The sequence below is a fragment of the Crocodylus porosus genome, unplaced genomic scaffold, assembly GCF_001723895.1.
Source record: "Crocodylus porosus isolate Cpor-Errol unplaced genomic scaffold, CroPor_comp1, whole genome shotgun sequence".
Classification (NCBI taxonomy): Eukaryota; Metazoa; Chordata; order Crocodylia; family Crocodylidae; genus Crocodylus; species Crocodylus porosus.
In genome coordinates, this window is record NW_017728918.1 from 90,668,809 (window position 1) to 90,689,574 (window position 20,766).

Below are 20,766 nucleotides of genomic sequence, written 5' to 3' on the forward strand. Positions count from 1 at the left end.
TAATTTGTTCAAATAGACCTTGTCCAATTAAAAGTAGTACCATGAGCTATCAGCAGCGAGTTTCTAGTACTGAATTGTCCTTGACACAGCAATATGTGTAGGCAGGTCAGTGGACCATTAATATAGTACAGAGCTGTCTAACTGATGGCCAGTGGACCACATGTGGCTCATAAGGGGTTAAATTACAATGTGGTACAGTGGGAGACACCCTTGTGGGTGCATGGTGTAATGCTGATGGGGAGGAGGGTCACTGGCACATAATGCAGCAATGGGGATCATTGGTGGAAGGGTCATAAATATGTAGTGCAGCAGTGAAGGTCATGGGTCATTAGCACACAGTGCAACGGTGCAGAGGGGTTGTGCCTGTGAGTTGTGTGGCCCTAGGGGCTGTGGCTCAGCATGGAGTGAGCTAAGTGGTGTGCAGCCCCTGCTGGTGCACCTGCCTGAAAGTTGAGCAGCCCTGCTACAGGACTCCATTGAGGCAAAATGCTATCTAACACAATTAAAATGTCCACAGAATAAGTGCATGTGGCCAAAGGATGAGTAAGCAAATCATTGTCTCTTCAAAGGGAGTCTCTCTTATTCAAAGATGCTTCAGCTGAGTGTCATAGTTTCCCTCATTTTATGCATCTTTTAAATACACTGAACAGTAATTTGTATCCCAGGAATACAGTAGAGATGTGGTAACAATGAAGTGTGGGAATTTTAGCTAAATCAAACTGCATATAGAATAAATGATAATGCATATATGGGTGATTAGTCCAATTCCTATGGGGGGGGAAAGCATTAATTTCATGTGATTGTGGCAAACCCATTTAATACTAACATTTAAACATTCTTGGTTCCATTTATTCCTAGTGATTTCTATTGTACATTGGACACCAACTGAAATAAATATTTAATACCATAGTGGATACATTCATCATAAAACGGCCAATACTTCCTGTTCCAATTACAGGAAATAACATAAATATTGCACTGAAATCAAATTCACTCTTCACTGTTAATATCATTCATTGTAAGAAACCAATTAGGATACTGCACCATACAGGTTTTTTCTTTTCTTTTGTTTTGGTTTGTTTTTTTGGCTATATTTTGCCAGAAACATTGTCTTAGCTGAGGTTTTTGAAAAGATTGTGTATGGTTTATTTTTATTCTCTCTTCAACTCATTTTCTTCTGGACTGGTGTCTACATCATAAAAATGGCCAGCAGTGTTGGTATTCCTGTTGGTATCTTAGCTTAAAGGGTCAATGGCTACATGGTAATTGAGAGTAAATCAGGCTCTCATCTGTAAATAGTCTGATGAGTTGGCCATTTGGAGGATCTTATTGTTACTGACCCTAGAGCAGAGAAATTTTAATAGATTTCATAGATTTCATAGACATTTGGGCTGGAAAGGACACCAGAGGATCATCAAGTCCAGCCCCGCCACCCCAGGAGCAGGAAGTCAGCAGGGATCATAGGATCCCAGCAAGATGAGCATCTAAATGTGTTTTGAAGGTGTTCAAAGTGGGCGCTTGAACTGCCTCCGGTGGCAGTCTGTTCCAAACCTTGGGGGCTCAGACAGTGAAGAAGTTCTTTCTTAAGTCCAGCCTGAACCGGTCACAGTGGAGTTTGTAACCGTTGGACCTTGTCATCCCTTGTGGGGCTCTGGTGAACAGTCGTTCCCCCCAGATCCTGACGAGCACCCCTGATAAACTTATAGGTGGCCACCAGATCACCCCTGAGCCTGTGCCTTTCCAGGCTGAAAAGTCTCATAGATCTCAAATCATAAGGTCTGTTTTCCTGCCCTCTGATCATGTGCGTGGCCCTCCTCTGCACTCTCTCAAGCTTCTCCACATCCTTTTTGAATTGTGGAGCCCAAAACTGGACACAATACTCTAGCTGCGGCCTCACCAAGGCCAAGTACAAGGGGAGAATGACATCCTGGGATTGGCTTGAGAAGCATCTACGGATGCTAGCCAGCATTTTGCTCGCTTTACTTGTTATCTGTGTTAGTCTGTCAGGCAGAAGGCAGGGTAGAAGCACACCTGATAGAGTAACTGAGTAAGAGATGTTTCATAACCAACGGTTTACTTCATCAGACGCTAACATATAACATTTGCTAAAAGTCTATGTAGTGAGCCATTGCTCACAAAAGCTTATGTAGCTGTGATTCAGTTACTCTGTAAGGTGCACCTCTATCTGCCTGTTACTTACCCTACGCTAGTTGTTTTAGTAGCAATTTTGTAGTTCCTACATCTGGTACTGGCCATTTTTGAAAATACAAAGTTGGACTAAGGAGATTATAGATGTAATCCAGTATGGTTACGCCTATATTCTGAACCAGGGCTGTGCAAAGCTTCAGTCACTGATTCAATTCAGCAGAGATTCAGTCCGATTCGGCAGCCAAATCTCCAAATCTGAATTGAATCAGGAGACCCAGTAATCTCTCCAAATTGAATCGGAGCCCTCCGAATTGATTCAAGAGATTCGGAAAGATTTGATGATTCGGACACAGACACAGTTTTAAATGTTTTTTCTACATACCTCAAGGTACCAAGTGGCTAATGAATGCTGAGATGCTGGGGTGGATGGAGCATCCCACAGGAGTGTGTGTGTGGGGGGTCCCCAGCATGATTGGCAGTGGACCTGGAAGTAGACCAGAAGCATTTCCACCAGGGAGTGCATGAGGGACCTCCCCCACCCCCCCAGTTCGGTGACTGGTGCCTCCTGGATCTGGGTGGCACCCGGGGTCCCCCTGTGGCCAAGTCGCTAAACCAAGAGGCGGTTGTGGGGTACCCCGTGTGCTCCGGTGGGCCACTCCATCTGCCCCACCATTGCAGCATTCACGAGCTGCACCTAGTATGTCGAGGTATGTAGAAAAAACATTTAAAGCTGTGTCTATGTCCAAATCGCTGAATATCTGAATCAGCATCAAATCTTCAGATCTGGATTCAGTCAAATCGAATCAGGACTGTGATCCTAATCAATTAATTGAATCACTGTCCCTGATTCAGGCCGAATCTGAATCCAAATTTTATACGGCCCATTTTGCACACCCCTCTTCTGAGCTATAAGACTTCATTTTTCATTGTTACACTAGCAGCTTTCACAGAATCTTTACATTCACTGAAAAAATAAGTAATTGGCCCAGTTAATAAAAAGACATAATACACTGATTTCCAGAGATAATTCGTATTAATTGAACATCACCATTTGAAATGCTATTATAATTGTATTAAGGTCTGGGTTCAACTGAGTTCAAAAATCAAGGATGGTATAAAATATTATGTTTTAAAGACTAGATTTACATTTTAAACTATGCAATGTTTTTTGCATCTTTGGGAGTAGAAGGCCAGCGATGTAGCGTCTTAAAGAATTATAGTATAATGTATAAAAATAATGAATGCATATGCACAGACTTAACATCACAGATAAAAGAGAAAGTCTACATTTCTACAATACTTATTTCCCATATTCATTTTAATCTTATCCTAATTGTTGTTTCCTAAACCCTGGTCACTTCTACTTGAATTCTGACACTTTACAAATAAAGTAAATATGAAATATATTACCTTGGTCTCCTTAAGACAGAGTTGCATATAATTAAGGTCTGATCTTCTAGCCTGATGCATCAAGTTTATAATAATGTTATTCACATGAAGGTAACAGAATTACACCAATATAGACCCAGTACAATAGATTGCTACAATAGATTATAGAATTCAATCTTTAATTTTTATAATGTTTTATCATAAACAAGTGTTTAAAAAAATTTAAAAACCTGTTGGTCCAACAAAGAATTCATAGGCCAGCAATCAATAGCACCATAACTTTGGTATGGCAAATGGATAATTTGCAAATTGAGGTCAAAGAAAGAACATCCAGAGTTTGGGTATGAGGACAAAGCTTAGATTTAAGTGAGTTTGTTTTGGTTAATAGCCAAGGTAGCTTTGCCATGATGAGGAAGATTAGCCTTTAAGAACTGAAGTATGTTCTTTGATTCCTACCAACTCCCATTCATGTTTTGAATTTGGACAGATTGGGCGCATCCAGATGAGTGCACAAGTGCAATTTGTGGCATTGCAGACCCATCTGTGGCACTGCAAACTGCACACACCACACATGCAGGAGATCCTGGTGTCAAAAAACTGCACCAGAAAAAAAGCAGGGTTGCGCACGGGGCAGCAGTGTGTGCTGTCCATGGGCCAGGCTCCATGTACCTGGATTATTGCTGCGGCAGCCCTGGGAAGCATGCAGAACCCCAGGTAAGACTGCTGGGGCCAGTTAAGGTGCTGGCTCCAGCCTTCCCTACCCCACCTGGGGCATCTTTTCCCCATGCTAACCCTGTGTGTAGGGGTAAAAAGCAGTGGCACAAATTTGTCCCACTGCTTTTTTCCCCGTGGTATCCACATGCCTCTGCTTATGGGGATATGGCCATTTCATTTATGATTACACTGTTGTAAACAGGGAGTAACTATCAGTGCAGTCTCTCTCTCTGTTTACATCTGTGAAAATGAAATCTGATTCTGTCCCAAAGACTGCATTAGTGCATTCTGAATGATGCTAGGTAGAAACATGACCTCGCTAGTCAGCAGCAAAACAGCAGTATCCTTCCCCGATTGGCAGTCTAATCACTTTAACAGCTGGGCAAAGCTGGCAGGCAGATGCTATGTAGTCCAAGAAACTATACATAATACAAAACTGCAAGAATCGCTTCTTTCTGAGACACATCTCCCAAGATCAAAATAATTTAGTAACTGACAGCAAAGAGGAATCAGGCTTCAGATACCTCTCTGTGACACTATTTTGTATGATGGTTTTCTTTGATCTCAGTATCAAAGGTCTTAGCTTCATATATTCTATCTTGCAAGACTCCAACATGTTTAATTAGCACTGATTTCTACCTACCTGAGCAGTTTAACTACTTAGTCAAATTGTACTGGTTTATAGTAAATGGTTTTGCTTTAGCTTTTGAAGATTTAGATTTCTAGTTTGCTTTATTCTGGGTGTGTCTACATGAGATGCTACTGCTCAGTAATTATTATGCATTTATTTAGTACTTGTATAAGCAAGTACTAAATAAATGCACAGTAACCTGTGTTACTGTGCAGTATTGCCAGTGAACATCTTTTTTGTGACGGTACTTCATGGCATGGTTTTTGCCATGCAACACTACTGCACAGTCGTATCAGGCTATTGAGCAGTCAGTGTCTCATGCAGATGAGACATTGACTCATCTGGTATTCAATACCTCCTGGTATTAAACTCCTCCTACCCAGAATGTTTTTTAAAAAACATACTCTGACTCAATGTTTTAAGTGTCTTTTTTCTGTATTTGGATCCCAAAGACTTGTGCAACTGTGATTTTAACTTTTTGTCCCCTTACTTACGTTAGCCATGTTTCTTTTTTTTTTGAATGACATGGAAAAATGACAACTTACTGTCCACCAAGAACCAAGGTTTACTTGTATTTTTAAATTATAAGGATACTCTTCAGACATCAGCCAAGTTTGTTCCATGAATAAATGTACCTTTATTTTGGAGAGGAGGACAGAAGTCATAAATTTAGGGCATGCATTTTTTGTCCTTACTGCTTTTTTTTTCTCTCTGTTTTATAAAAGTGTAAACATTTAAATAAACTGGCCATTAATTTTCATTACTTGACATTTATGATTTGTGTGAGGTCCAAGCTAGTAGGTGTCTTTCAAAATAACAAGAACAGGTCCTACAGGTGGGAAGGCAGAAAATTAACTTTTGAATATGCCCGGAAGCAACACTATAGGTACCAATCCAATTTACTGTTAGATTAATTGTCCAGGAGATTTAGGTACTAGCTCAATAGGGATTTGGAGGATCTAAATTTTGGCCACTATTTTGGAAGATGGGAGTGGTGGATTTAAACCCTTCCAACTGAGGACACTGAACTTGAGTTTTTTACTTCCTGGATAAATTCCCTAACAAATGATCTATTATCTATCCTGCAGGTTGATGCATGACTGCCCAGATGGTCTTTGGTGTCTTTGACCATGGGATGTTATTCCAAGAAGAAGGATTTCTAGGAAGAGATGGGATCCAATTAATGAAGAGAGGGAAGACCTGCTTTGCAGACAAGCTCAGTAACCTAGTGAGGAGGGCTTTAAACTAAGTTCACTGAGGGATGGAGACCAAGGCCCTGAGGTAAGCGAGGAGGTGAGTGACTTGGAGGAAGCACAAGCAGGAAGGGCCAACAGGGGAGGCCTTCTCATTCTTCCTGAGAAAGTAGGACAATCAGCTAGGTATCTGTTCATGAATGCACAGAGCCTGGGAAACAAGTAGGAGGAATTGGAAGTCCGCTTACAGTCCCAGAACTGTCCCAGAGCTATCACATGATTGGAATAACAGAGACTTTGTCGGATAGCTTGCATGACTGTAGCACTCTCATGGATGGGTATAAACTGTTGAGAAAGGACAGGCATGGAGAAGAGGAGGATGATTTGTACTTTATGTAAAAGAACTGAATGATTGCTCAGAGCTCCAGTAGGAAACTGGAGATAGGCCTTTTGAAAGTCTCTGGGTTAAGGTCAGAAGAGTTAGAGGGGTGCAAATGTTGGAGAGGCCAGCTAGGAACCATGCTTTTCTTGACCTCACAAACAGGGAAGAATTAGTGGGGAACATAGGAGTGAATGGCAACTTGGGCAGCAGCAACTACAAGGAAGGAGAGCTTCAGAATAAGGACTCTGAACTTCAGAAAGCAGATTTTGATTCACTCAGGGAACTGATGGGCAGGATCCCTTGGGAGGCCAGTCTGAGAGGGAAAGGAGTCTAGGAGAGCTGGTTGTATTTAAAAAAAAGACTTTACTGAATGTGCAAGAATGAACCATCCCAACGAAGACTAGCAAGCATGGCAGAAGAACAGCTTGACTGAGCAAGGAACCCTTCAGTGAGCTAAAACACAAAAAGGAAGCTTACAAAAAGTGGAAAATTAGACAAACAACTAGGGAACAGTTTAAAAGTATTGCTTGGCCATGCAGGGATGAAATCAGGATGGCCAAAGCACAATTGGGGTTGCAGCTAGCAGGGGATGTGTATGATAACAAGAAAGGTTTCTACAAGTATGTGAACAAGAGGAAAATCAGGGAAAATGTGGGTCCCTTACTGAATGGGGGGAGGCAGCCTAGTGAGAGATGATGTGGAAAAGGATGAAGTACTCAAGGCCTTTTTTACCTCAGTCGTCACAAGAAAGGTCAGCTCCCAGATTATTGTACCCTGCAGCACAGTTTGGGGAGGAGGTGTGCAGCTCTCAGTGGTGAAAGAACAGGTTAGGGACTATTTAAAAAAAAACTTGATGTGCACAAGTCCATGGGGCCAGACGCGATGCAATCGAGGCTGCTGAGGGAATTGACTGATGTGATTGCAGAGCTTCTGGCCATTACCTGTGAAAACTCATGGTGATTGGGGAGGTCCCAGATAACTGGCAAAGGGCAAATATAGTGCCCATATTTAAGATAGGGAAGAAGGATGATCTAGGGAACTACACACCAGTCAGCCTCACCTCAATCCCTGGAAAAATAATGAAGCGGGTCCTTGTTGGCACTGGATTTATGATCCAGATACCTTGTTCCAGGCAAACCCAAACCTTCATGCCAACCGTAACTTCCTTCATTTGATAATAGGCTAATTTTATTGATACACAGTGATTGCAGATAAGAGTAATGTAGGCAAGGGAAACAAAATAATGTCCCCTGGTTCTGTATCTACCTGTCCGAGGGCTGTCACAGTGGGAAGGTATGCCTGGCCAGTACATGAGCTTCACCCTGTGGTTCTTTCTCGAATATCAAATGTCAGCAGACTGGAGACTGAAGGCCAAGGCCCAGCAATGGGTTGAGTGAGACAGGCTGGTGGTGTGCCCTTTGTTCATGGTAGCCTTGGGTTCCCCCCGGGGGACCCTTTGCTGCTCTAAAATACCTCCCTTTGTATTCTTTCGCCTCCTGATTTTTATTTCCAGGTACTATTGGTTGGTTTTCCTTTGGTCATCACATTGTCCACATTCTGTTCTGTCAGCATATTCCTTTGTTCCAACAAACACATCACATGCATACATCTTAATTTGGTCTACCAGTGTCTTAATTTGGGCATGTCCTGATCTCTTAACTTTGTTTGCCCACCAAAACTGGAAATCTTAAGGCCTCTGCAGCTGGTCACTGTGACCTTATCTCATGTTATGGATATAGTGCTCATGTTTCACAGCCTGTTTGTATGTTGGTCCCAGACATGGTGTCTGCCTTGAAGTCTGTGAAACTTTGTCACAAACAGGCTTTTAAAAACCAGTTAACCTTTGCTGTTCCCCTGACAATTATTCTAATGCAATATATACTTTACATACAAGCCAATTCCCAAAAGCAAATATCTAAATATCATTTTCTAGCCATCAGTTCTCAAGAACTCCATTTCTAAGCACTTGGATTAGAAAAAGCCAGCATGGATTCACCAAAGGCAAGTCATGTCTGACGAACCTGATTGCATTCTATGATGAGATGAATGGCCCTGTGGATGCAGAGAGAGCATTGGATGTGATATTCCTTGACTTTAGCATAGCTTTTGGTATGGTCTCTCACAAGATTCTCTCAAGCAAGGTAAGGAAGTATGGGTCTGGTGAATGGATTGTAAGGTGGATAGAAAACTGGTTGGATCTTCAGGCTCAAAGGGTAGAAATCAATTGCTCAATATCTAATTGGCAGCTGATCTCAAGTGGAGTTCCCCGAGGGTCAGTCCTGGGGCCAGTTTTGTTCAGTATCTTCATCAGTGATCTGAAAGATGGGACGGAGTACACCCTCAGCAAGTTTGCAGATGATACCAAGCTGGGAGAGTAGTACATAGGTTGGAGGGTAGGGCTAGGATTCAGAGACCTAGAAAAATTGGAAGATTGGACCAAAAGAAATCTCATGAAGTTCAGTAAGAACAAGTACAAAGTCCTGCATTTAGGATGAAACAATCCTGTGTACCCATACAGGCTGGGGACCAACTGGCAAAGCAGCAGCTCTGCAGAAAAAAACCCTGAGGCTTAAAATGGACAATAAAACTGAATATGAGCCTACAGTGTGCCTTCATTGTGAAGAAGATTAATAGCATACTGGGCTGCATTAATAGAAGTGTTGCCAGCAGATTGAGGAAAGTGCATATTCCACTCTATTCTGCACTGGTGAGGCCACATCTGGATTGCTGTTTGCAGTTTTGGGCCCCTCAATTGTGGACCAATTGGAGAAAGTCCTATGGATGGCCATGAAAATGGTTAGGGTGCTGGGGCATATGACTTCTGAGGAGAGTCTGAGGGAACTGGGCTATTCTAGCTTGGAGAAAAGAAGACCAAGAAGGGATTTAATAGCAGCCTTCAACTACCTGAAGGGTGGTTCCACTGAGGATAGAGCTAGATTGTTTTCAGTGGTGGCAGATAACAGAACAAGGAGCAATGGTCTCAAGTTGTAGCAAAGGAAGTTTAGGTTAATTATTAGGAAAATCTTTATCACTAGGAGCATTGGAACAGGTTACCCAGAGAAACTGTGGAATCTCCATCCTTGGAGGGTTTCAAGAACTCAATAGATAACACTTTGGCTAGGATGATCTAGTTGGGGATGGTCCTGTTTGAGCAGGGGGTTGGACTAAATGACCAAGTAACTAAAACTTTTATGACCAAGTGACTAAATCCTTGGATGATGGTGTTGCCATGGACGTAGTCTTTCTTGACTTTAGGAAGGCCTTTGACACTGTCTCTCACCCCATCCTCATCAATAAATTAAGCAACTGTGGCATTGATGCCTGCACAGTTGGATAAATAAAAAATTGGCTTATGGGGCACACCCAGAGAGTAGTGGTGGACAGGTTGTACTCATCCTGGTGAGATGTGAGCAGTGGGGTACCCAGAGCTCGGTCCTCAGGCCCGCACTGTTTATTATCTTCATCAGTGACTTGGACGAGGGGGTGGAAAACATGCTGTCCAAGTTTGCTGATGACACTAAGATGTGGGGCGAGGTGGACACACTTGAAGGGAGAGAGAGCCTGCAAATAGATTTAGACAGACTACACAAGTGGGCAGATGAGAATAGGATGGGGTTCAATGTAGACAAATGCAGGGTGCTGCACCTTGGGAGAAGGAATCCACAGCATACATACAGGCTGGAGAGTTCCCCTCTTGAAAGCACAGAGGCAGAATGGGATCTTGGAGTCATTACTGACTCCAGGATGAACATGAGCCGCCAATGCCAGATCGCAGCCAGCAAAGCCAGCCATACCTTGTCATGCATCCAAAGATGCATCTCAGGCCAGTCCAGAGAGGTGATACTTCCCCTCTATGTGACTTTGGTCAGGCTGCAATTGGGGTACTGCATCCAGTACTGGGCACCACACTTTACAAAGGATGTGGCCAGCCTGGAGAGGGTTCAGAGGAGGACCACCACCTGCTTGGTGAGAGGGCAGCAGGACAGGCCCTATGAGGAGATTGAGGGACCAGAACCTGTTCAGGCTCAGCAAGAGGAGGCTGAGGGGGGACCTGGTGGCTGCCTACAAACTCATCCAGGGAGATCAACAGCAAATAGATAGAGCCCTTTTCTTCCCAGCACCACCCAGGGTGACAAGGAACAATGGTAATAAGCTGATGGAGAATAGGTTTAAGTTAGAAATTAGGAGGCACTATTTCACAGTTAGGGTGGCCAATATCTGGAACCAACTTCCCAGGGAAGTGATCCTCATCCCTACCTTAGGCAAATTCAAGAGGAGGTTGGATGATCACCATCTGGGGTCTTGTGAACCCAGCATTCATTCCTGCCTGTGGCAGGGAATGAGGCTAGATGATCTGTTCAGGTCCCTCCTGACCCTAGCTGCTATAAAACTATGAAACTATAAATGATCTCCTGAAGTCCCTTCCAACTCTAATTTTCTATGATACTTTGATTATATAAAAGGTGGGCATGACAAACATCTCTGTTTCCTCCTGTTGCATCTGTATTTAAATGCAACCTTTAAACTTTATTCCATTCTTTAAAAAAAGAATTGTAAGTTCCTACCCTCAGGGATGGACTTCAGGTTCTAAGCGTATGCACACACTTTCTTGCAGCCCTGACTCAAACACCTATGCTTTGTAAGGGGCAAGAATTCAAGCATAACCATCTGCTTGATGTTCTCTATTGGTTTTATGGTTGCAGATTTGCTGGATCACCTTTCTGAGACATTTCTTTCTTTCTATGCACAGCACATAAAGACTAAGGCCATTTGTACACACCACAGGGGTTTAATTCTCCCTAAATTGAAGCAGTGGGTTTTTAAAAACACTTGTTCAATTTAGGGCAAAGTAAACCCCCATGGCATGTACACAAGGGTCAGGCCTGATCCTTACCTGCCTCTCTAGTGGCGGGGAGAGGAGGGTGAGCTGCCAACAGGCTAAGCAGTCCTTGAGCAGTAGGGGAGAAGGGGTAGTGCTTTCCTCCATGGCAGCGGCAACGCCCCCAGGTGGCATCTGCCCATAGGCACCCAGCCCAGGCAGTCCCAGGACGCACTGCAGCCCCCCACGCAGTTCAGGCAGGCAGGCTCTGGGGAGGAAAAAAAAATCAGGCTCACCACTTCTTTTTCCCTTTCAGTGGAGCCTGCTTGCATGGGCTACTGCTGGGCTGCCTGCAAAGTCTGCCTGAACAGCCCCTGAGTTGCATGGGGGCCAGTGCTTCCCTCGACAGCTTTGAGGCAGCAAACTAAAACACCTCAGACATGTTATATTTTGCTGTGTCCCAAAGTCATTTAACATGCATTACGCCGCTGACATGTGTTAACAGCTGCACCATTAAAGCAGTGCAAAAGGGCATTAAGTCACTTTAAAGGCCAATTTTGTGGTGTGTACAAATGGCCTAAGCTTCTAACTGCAATAGTCTAATTCTTGTATTTGACAATAAATTGCTTTGTGGTTCTAGGCCTACTGTTTTTATAGTTTGAGCAATATGGCCAAACACCACAGGTAGAGCTTTAACTTGCATCATCTTTGAAAAAGGCTCAAAATTTGACACCTAATGCACACTGTCCAGGCCCTGATATCACCATTGTTCCTTCAGTTTTACACTGGCTAACTCCACTGAGATTAGAGTTACATTGGCATAAAACTGGGATAGAAAACAAGGTGAATTAGAACCTCTTGTTGCTAGATAGTGAAAGGCAAAAACAAACACTTCTCAAGGAAAAGAAACAGTGGAAGAATTGAGTTCTGCTAATTTGTGCTAGCTAAAAATCTGTCCCAAACATTGCTATTTTTTATAGATTCTCATGCTTGGGGGAAAAAATTGACTATGTTAAACAGAATCTGCACGAGGTGTTACAGTTACAGAAACAGCTTTGAAACGGCAACACCACACCCTTAAGTGTACTGAATTTTAAAATCTGTTATGTGTTAGGTAGTGTAATATTTTTAGATAGGTTGTGCTAATATGTGTGTGTGTTTTAGTAAGTATTGCATATATTGCATTTGGTAATGGATGCCACAGTCAGAGTTTTCTGAGTTAAGAGGAATGTTCTTTCATAGTGTCACACCAATATAGAATGAAATTACATGCCCAATAAGTCTCTTTTTTAACTGCAAAATAGGTACAAAAAAGTTTTCTACTCATCTATTGATTTAAATCTTAATGTTCCTGTCTTTCAAGCTCACTTCCATTTCATCCTTATATTGTTCTATTTCTGCTAAAGCCATGAGTCCTATTTCAGTCCATTAAGAGACTTTTGGCAAATGAGGACATTACCCTTTATTCAGTTTTAGTAAGAATGACTTTGTTGTTTGTAATTTGGCTAGCTTATGTGAACACTTTCTGACACTTTTTCAGATTACTTTCAGTGACAGTAATATCTATTGGTGAGGTCAGAACTGATTAACTGAGAGCCAGCTGTTGCTCCAATTAACCTAGCCCTTATTTCAAGAGATTTTTTTTCTCATTAAGGCAACTAAAACGTTGAGCCACAAGCCTCCGTTAGCTGAATTGTTTCTTCCTTTTCGCTCCAGGGAGAAAAAGGCAATCTACTAAACAAAGAGCAATCATTCTTAGACATCTGTGGCTAATAACTGGGACATGGTATAAACTAGAGGGCTGTATGCTTAATAATTCATTGGAGCCTTCATTTACATGGACAACCCTCCTTTCAAACTGACTATGGAAAATGTTTCTTAGCTGGTTGTAGTGGAAATTGCTTGTTTTATATACTGCAAATGAAAACGCTAAATAATTCATATCTGAGATTTCAGGTGCTCTACGTAAACGTCAGTTGTAGGATCATAAGATTTCAGAAGCTCTGCAGATGCTTTTAATTTATACAGCCTACTCAGCTGGACTGCCACTGGCCTCTGTGGAAGTGTTCACAAAGGACAGCTCTAACAAGCCTTTTGCCCTTGCACTCTCCTGGCAGGAGTCAGTGACCAATTATAATCCCTGTAATCTAAGTGCAGAGACTTCTCTCCTGCCTTGCGGCAGATGGGAGACCTACATCACTCAAAAGGAGCAAGAGTGAAGCAAGGCCCTCACATTTCTTTCCTGCAGTGGCCAGCAGAATCATTAAATCATAGGGATGGTAGGGACCTCAAAGGTCATCTAGTTTAGGCTTCTGCACAAATGCAAATGTGCTCTACCGGTACTATCCCAGAGCTTTAAAATGAGGTCCGATGGAAGAGATTCCACATCTTTCCTCATTCCACTGTCCTAGGAAGGTTTTTTTAATTTGTTTGTTTAGTAGGAGATTTAATCTACATCTGCTTTGTTGCAGTTTAAACTTATTGCTTTGTGTCCTGTCCTCTGCAGCAAAGGAGAGCAGCTGTTCGGGCAGCTTTTCAAATACTTGGAAGCTGCTATTTTGTCCCTACTCTCCTCTTCTCCAAACTGAATATGCCTAGTTCTCTTAACATTTCCTCTCAGAGCTTGCATTCAGAGTTGGTTGTGTGTGCAGGAAGAGAAAAGGTCTGTCCCCTTTAAGAATCTGGTACAGTGGGGTTACTTCCTCTCCTTCCATCTCTTGTACACTGGTGAGAGCTTTCCCCATAAACATTTTTTTGGCTTCTGAGGGAGTTTACCTCCCTCTGAAGCACTAGACACTGACAAACGAGGCTGGCTGGTGTTCACTCATTCTCCTGCCAGCATTTATAAATCTCTCAGTGTAGCATCTTGTTCATATCCTCTGGGTTATTCTGATTGCCAGATTTGGAGCCAGGAAGGAATTGTCCCTCTGATAAAACTGGCAAAGACTATGGGACTTTTCATCTTCTGCATGGGGCATGGTTCTCTCAAGTGCCTGTGCCACTTGTTCTCCACTTGTGGCATGTAGTAAGGTTTTTTTTTCCCCCATAGGGTGATTTGTGGTTGTGATCTGGGAGGTGTTGTGTCTTAATTGTGTTTTCCTTGTACTGTCCCTTTAAAGCCAAAGCTCTCCTGTTCAGCACTGCAGGCAGTGTTCAGTTTGGGGCAGCTTTGTGGAAGTTTTGCAGCACTGGGGACTCCATTTTCTGCCAGAGGCATTCTTGGTTCCTCTCCCTCCTCTGGACTGGACTAGATTTCATAGACATTAGGGCTGGAAGGGACCTCGGAAGATCATCAAGTCTAGCCCCCAAAATAACTTGGGGAGAGGATGCCGAAACATCTGGAAGAATATGTTTTCAACTATGAGGGATACCCCCAACTAGGTTAAGTCAAAAGCAGAGCAGGTTTAAGATCTGCATACATCTACTGAGGCAACTGTTAAGATCCACCCTGGATATGATAATTACAATAACAAGTAACTGTAGTTCAACACAGGAATGTCCAGAGCGTTGTTGCTGAACTCACAGTATATCATCTGGCGATGAGGATGGGATCACTCCCAGATTGTGGGACGACGTTCTGAGACTTGGCTGTGTTCTGTGATCGGAGGGAAGTTTTTCTTCTTCTTCTTCTTTTCTCTCTAATATGGCTAATGTTAAGAAAAATGGCTACATTGGGTCGGATAGAAGAATTTGATGTGAATCAGCTGGTTTTTTGGGACTCTTATGCAGAAAGGCTGTCCTATCACCTGGAAGCCAACAAAGTGTAAAACCCAGAACAGAAGCGCGCAATCCTTCTGACAATCTGTGGTGCCAAAACATTTGCCTTGTTCGTTCCCTCACAGCACCTGCCTGACCAAACCTTAAGTCTTAGGCTAATTGCTCTGCTAAAGGCACATTTTTGACCAAGGCCATCTGTTACCTTGCAGAGATTTCATTTTTTTTAAAACAGGACCAAAAGGCCAGTGAAGGCATAGCAGATTACCCGGCTTAGTTCTGTCACCTTGCAGAATTTTGGATGGCTTGCTCTGTGGCTGTCTTATCTGTGGGGTTCAAGATGAAGCAATTCAACATTGCCTGCTCTCTGAACCAAATTTGACCAAAAAAAAGCCTTGGCAGCTGAATCAGCATCCCATAATGTGAAACAAATTCACCAGGAGTTCTCCAGCAATGTCCACTTACTCCAAAAAGATCAAGAACCAGATAATCACAAGTAAATTCAATGGATTATACCCTCACCAACAGCACCATGTAAACCAACTAATCCACAGACATGTTTGAGTTGTGGCGGCCAGCACAGATGAAGGGAGTGCAGGTTTAGGAATGTGGAGTGTCATGCTTGCAAGAAGAAGGGCTACATAGAGGGGGTTTGCTGCTCAAAGGCCAGTTCCAGGAGACAAAAAGACTGTAGCAAATGTATTCACTCCCAAACCACTCACAGATTAGAGTCCTCCCCAGAATGTGAGGTACAAAAACTATATTTGCTTCAAAATGTTGGTGTTGTTGAAACTCAAGGTTCTGAGATGATTGCAACCGTAGTAATAAATGGAAAGAAGTGTAAAATGGAAGCAGACCTGGGTTCGGTAACCCTTATAGATGAAAACATATTCTTCCAGATGTTTCAGCATGCTCTCCCCAAGTTATTGAAACCTGAGTGTCTCCTGCGTGACTACAATGGACAGATTGTGGAAACTTTGGGTAGCTGCAGTGTTGATATCCAGTGTGGATCTGCTAGACAGTGTCTACCCCTCGTTGTCACTAAGGGTTCCCGCAGAAGTCTTCTGGGGAGAAATTGGTTCTCACCATTGGGAATCAGTATTCAAGGCATACGCAGTTTCTGCACAGAAAGTCTAGAAGAGCTTGCAAGGGAATTTCCTCAGGTATTCTCTGAGGAATTAGGAACTTACTCTGGTCCACCTGTGATGTTCAAAATGGATCTTGTGATAGCCCCTATCTTTATGAAGGCTTGGAATGTACCTTTCCCACTGCAGCTGAAAGTTGATGCAGAATTAGATCAGCTTATTGTACAAGGGGTACTCAAGCCAATCATGCATACAAGCTGGGCTACACCAATTGTTCCTATTTTAAAACCTAATGGCAGTATTCACATCTGTGGGGATTACAAGTGCACTGTTAATAAAGCACTTAAGCAGAACCTGCACCCGGTGACTGCCATTAACCAGTTACTGTCTGTTCTTCCAGGAGGGAAGGTTTTTTTGCTAAACTTGACCTCACTCAAGCCTATCAGCAATTGATAGTGGATGACATGGCTGCTGAGGCCCAAACAATAATTATATAACAGGGAGCGTTCCATGTCAAGCACCTCTAGTTTGAAATTTCTGTGGCACCAGGAATTTTTCAGTGGTTCACAGAGAAAATGCTAGCAGGAATTCCTGGGGTTGTTCCATACTTTGACATGTTGATCATGGGTCCGTCTAGAGAGAAACTCATTGAGAGACTCAGAGAGATTTGATAAAGCGGGTATCAGAGTAAAAAGATAGAAATGTCAACTGGGAATTTCCAGTATCAACTTTCTGGGATATCAAATTCATGCTTCTGGCAGTCACCCAGTTGAAGACAAGGTAAAAGCAATACATGATGTCACTTTACCAAAATGCAGACAGAATCTTCAAGCATTCTTAAGGCTTCTCATTTTTTATCACATCTTCTTGAAAGACAAAGCCACCATAGCAGATCCCCTTCATCACTTATTGGATAAAGGACCTCAGTGGAAGTGGACTGGCCAGCACAATGATGCCATTCAGGGCATCAAGAAGGTGCTGACATCAGACGCTGTCCTTGTTCACTGTGATGAGCAGAAGCCACTGTCCATTACTTGTGATGCCTCGCTGTTTGGTGTTGGCACTGTCCTCAGTCACACACTGCCTGATGGCATGGATGCACCTGTTGCTTTTACTCAAGAACAATGACTTCAACTGAGAGGAACTACACACAGATTGATAAAGAAACATTGGCAATCACTGTAGGAGTTAAATATTTCACAATTACATTTATGGCCACAAATTTGAAATCCAAATAGACCACAAACCCCTTCTTGGAATTTTTACTATGGAAAACCAACTCCTTCTATTTTGTCTCCCCATATGCAATGCTGGAGCATCATGCTAAATGCATATGACTATACACTTGTGTACAAACCTGGAAAAATGGTTGTAAATGCTGATGTATTGAGCTGCCTACAACTACAAATACCTGATTGTGCTACTCCTCCACCAGTGGAGGTCCTCATGCTGGAATCCATTGCAGAAGCCCCTCTTCAGGCTTATCAGATAGCAAGGATGCCTGCAAAAGGCCCTATCTTTGCCCGTGTCATCAACTGGGTGTGGAGGGGCTGGCCTGCTGGCAAATTGGCTGAGGAATTCAGGCCATTTTCATCTGTCTGCCCACAAGGGTTGCCCCTTGTAGGGAAATTGTGTCGTAATTCCAGAAGCAGGATGCCAAATTGTACTGACAACACTGCATGCAGCACACCCAGGCATTGTGAGGATGAAAGTGCTGGCTAGAAGTTATGTATGGCGGCCAGGTATGGAGAATAACATAGAAAGGGTTGTGAGGGAGCGTAGCATTTATCAAGCAATCCATCATAATCCACTGAAGGCACCAGTATTCCCTTGGGAAATGACAAAGGTACCCTGGTCATGCATCCATATTGATTTTGCTGGCCCTTTTTAAGGTAAGAACTTTTTAATTGTTGTTGACTTGTACTCAAAATGGCTTGACGTGATTACTGTCTCAACTCTTACATCAACTGCCACTATACCAGCTCTCCATCAGCTGTTTGCAATCAATGGGGTACCCAACACTATCGTTTCTGATAATGGCAGTGCATTCACCTCAGGAGAGTTCCAAGATTTTGCCAGCTGCAACCTCATTCAAACTGTTACCATTGCACCTTGTAGGCCACAGGTCAATGGAAAAGCTGAACAAATGGTGCAGACCACAAAAGATGCACTGAAAAGGATTGTTGTAGAACACTGGCCTACCAGACTGGCCTACCAAACTGGCCTACCAGCCTGTTTGCTCATGTGACGGGCTAGCTGGCAGTGACTTAGCCCAGGGGTTTTGAAAGGGCAAAAGATGATTGGAGGACTTGGGATTCCCCTTCCTCACCAGTCAGTCCCCAAAGACTTACCCTCCATGTCCCCTAATTGGCCCCTTGGGTCACCTGGAGGGGGATAAAAGGGGCAGCACAGCTGACTCTGGGGAGACCAGCGAGGGACCACAATGAAGGAGATTCAAAGAGCTGGCAAGAGCTGGGATCTGAGCAGTGACCTGAGAGGTTCCCTGCTCTGTGCTTCCAGCTCCTCCAATAAGAGGCTAGGCAGCTCAATGTGAGGCAGGGGCTCTGGGAAGGTCAAGACCCCTAGAAGGTTAAAGTAGCGCTAGTGCTGGTGGCTGTGTGGTAGAGTTTCTGCCTATCATATAGGAGATTTAAATTCAAGTCCTGGATGGGGTGAGTGAGCTAACACTGTGAAACTATTCTTGCAGAAGAAAGGGGCCATTGTGTTTTCCCCCTTTCTTCCCCTCCAGGTACCTAGGCCCTATATTTCTTATCATTTGACATTTTGTGCCTTTTATATTTCAACAACTAGTATCGTTTGTTCTGCTGTTTTTATTTTACATTTTGGTTAACCCTGTATTTTGTCAACTGGATGAATATGTCTATGATTGTAAGTGTCTAACCTGTGTTGAATCCTGCCCCCTCAGGGCATTGTAGTATCCCCTATACCCCCTGGTTTATATTGGTTATGTTCCCAGTATTGTTTTCTCATTAAAAGTTATAGGTTAAAACCCCATTGGTGGTCTGACTCTGCTCTGTAGGGGGAGGAGAGTCCCTACACCTCCCACAGCGCTCGCGCACCTGCTTTGATCCCTTCAGTTGGAGAGGGGGTACCTCTTGGAGTACTGCCTGGGTGAAACTTAACATGTAATTCCTTGCCCTACAACAGGGTCCAGCCCATCAGAGCTTCTTATGGGTCGTCATCTCAAGACATGCCTTGACTTTGTTAACCCAGACCTCGTGAGAGTTCAAGAAAGAAAAGGAGTTGGACTCCAAATGGCATCTGGTACCTTACATCTTTTCAGTGCACAAGAGACTGTGTTTGCTCGGAACTATGGGACAGGCCTACAATGGGTTCAATCTAAAATTGTAAGTGTCATAGGACCTGTATTATATACAGTTCAGACTGATGACAGACAAGTTTTGAGATGTCATATGGACCAGCTGCACGGGTATTCTATTGATAACCCTCCACCTGAGCAATCTCCAAGCACCAATCCATCATCGACAAACATGGATTAATTGGGGAAGTGCCTACCTGTTTCCACCAATGCAAACCCTTTTCCATAACCTTCAGAAGGAAGCTTTGCTGTTCTGTCTCCAGATAGGCTAACAGGGCCATCATCTGCTGAACCCCTCACTGAATTTATTTTTATGGGAAGACCACAGTGAAAGCGGAGTCCTCCCAAATGTATGGCTGACTATTCTGTCTAGGGTGAAGGGGTGTTGTGCCTTATTGTGATTTCTTTGTACTATCCCTTTAAGGCCAAAGCCCTCATGTTTAGCACTGCAGTGGGCCAAGGCCATGAACAGTTTGCTTTGTGGAAGTTTTGCAGCATTGGGGACTCTATTTTCTCTACCAGGAGGAGCCACCGGCATTCTTGGTTCCTCTCTCTCCACAGGACCGGACTGGGTCAAGTCAGAGGCAGAGCAAGTTCTGCATACCTATACTGAGGCAATTGTTAAGATCCACCTTGGATATGATTCCAGAGAATTATAATAATAAATAACTGTTTGTTCAACCCAGAAGTGTCCAGAGCGTTGTTGCTAAACTCACAACATATCAGGAGAGGGGTCAGGTGGACAGTTTAATAGATTTCTTGGACAAATGCACGAGACTAGACTCAATGGCCTAAAAGGTCTCTTTCATTTCTCTGTTTTTATGATTTTGCCTCTGATAGGTATGCAGTACTTTCCCTGGGGAATGGGGTTTCCCTTTGCTCTGTATTCTGGGATGTGGTTAAAAGTTATGTTTCAGGCTGCAGTTGAGTATGATAGAGATATCACTCATTTTTGTCAGTCCAACTGTAGAAATAATACTGGATTTGGCCTTCATAATAAGCAACCCCTGCTCCTCTTACTAGGATAGCCTGAGAGGATAGAAAACCCAGGGCCAGCAAGTAGCAGCCCAGGTGGACTAAAAAGGCCAGGCAACTAATGAAGCAATTGGTGCAGAAGACCTGGTCATATGGCTAGGTTTGGGGGATATAAGCCTAGATGCTGACCATTCAAGGGGCAGCACCTGCTTGAAGCAAGGAGAGGATCTCCTGGGAGAGAGGCTGCTAGAGACAGACAGGCAAGCACCCAAGACATCAGGGGAGCTGGGGTGATATGAAGTAGCGTCTGTGGGCAACATTAACCCTGGGGGGAGGGAGCCTATCTACTTTGTGAAGCAGCTGGCTTGTGTTTTTG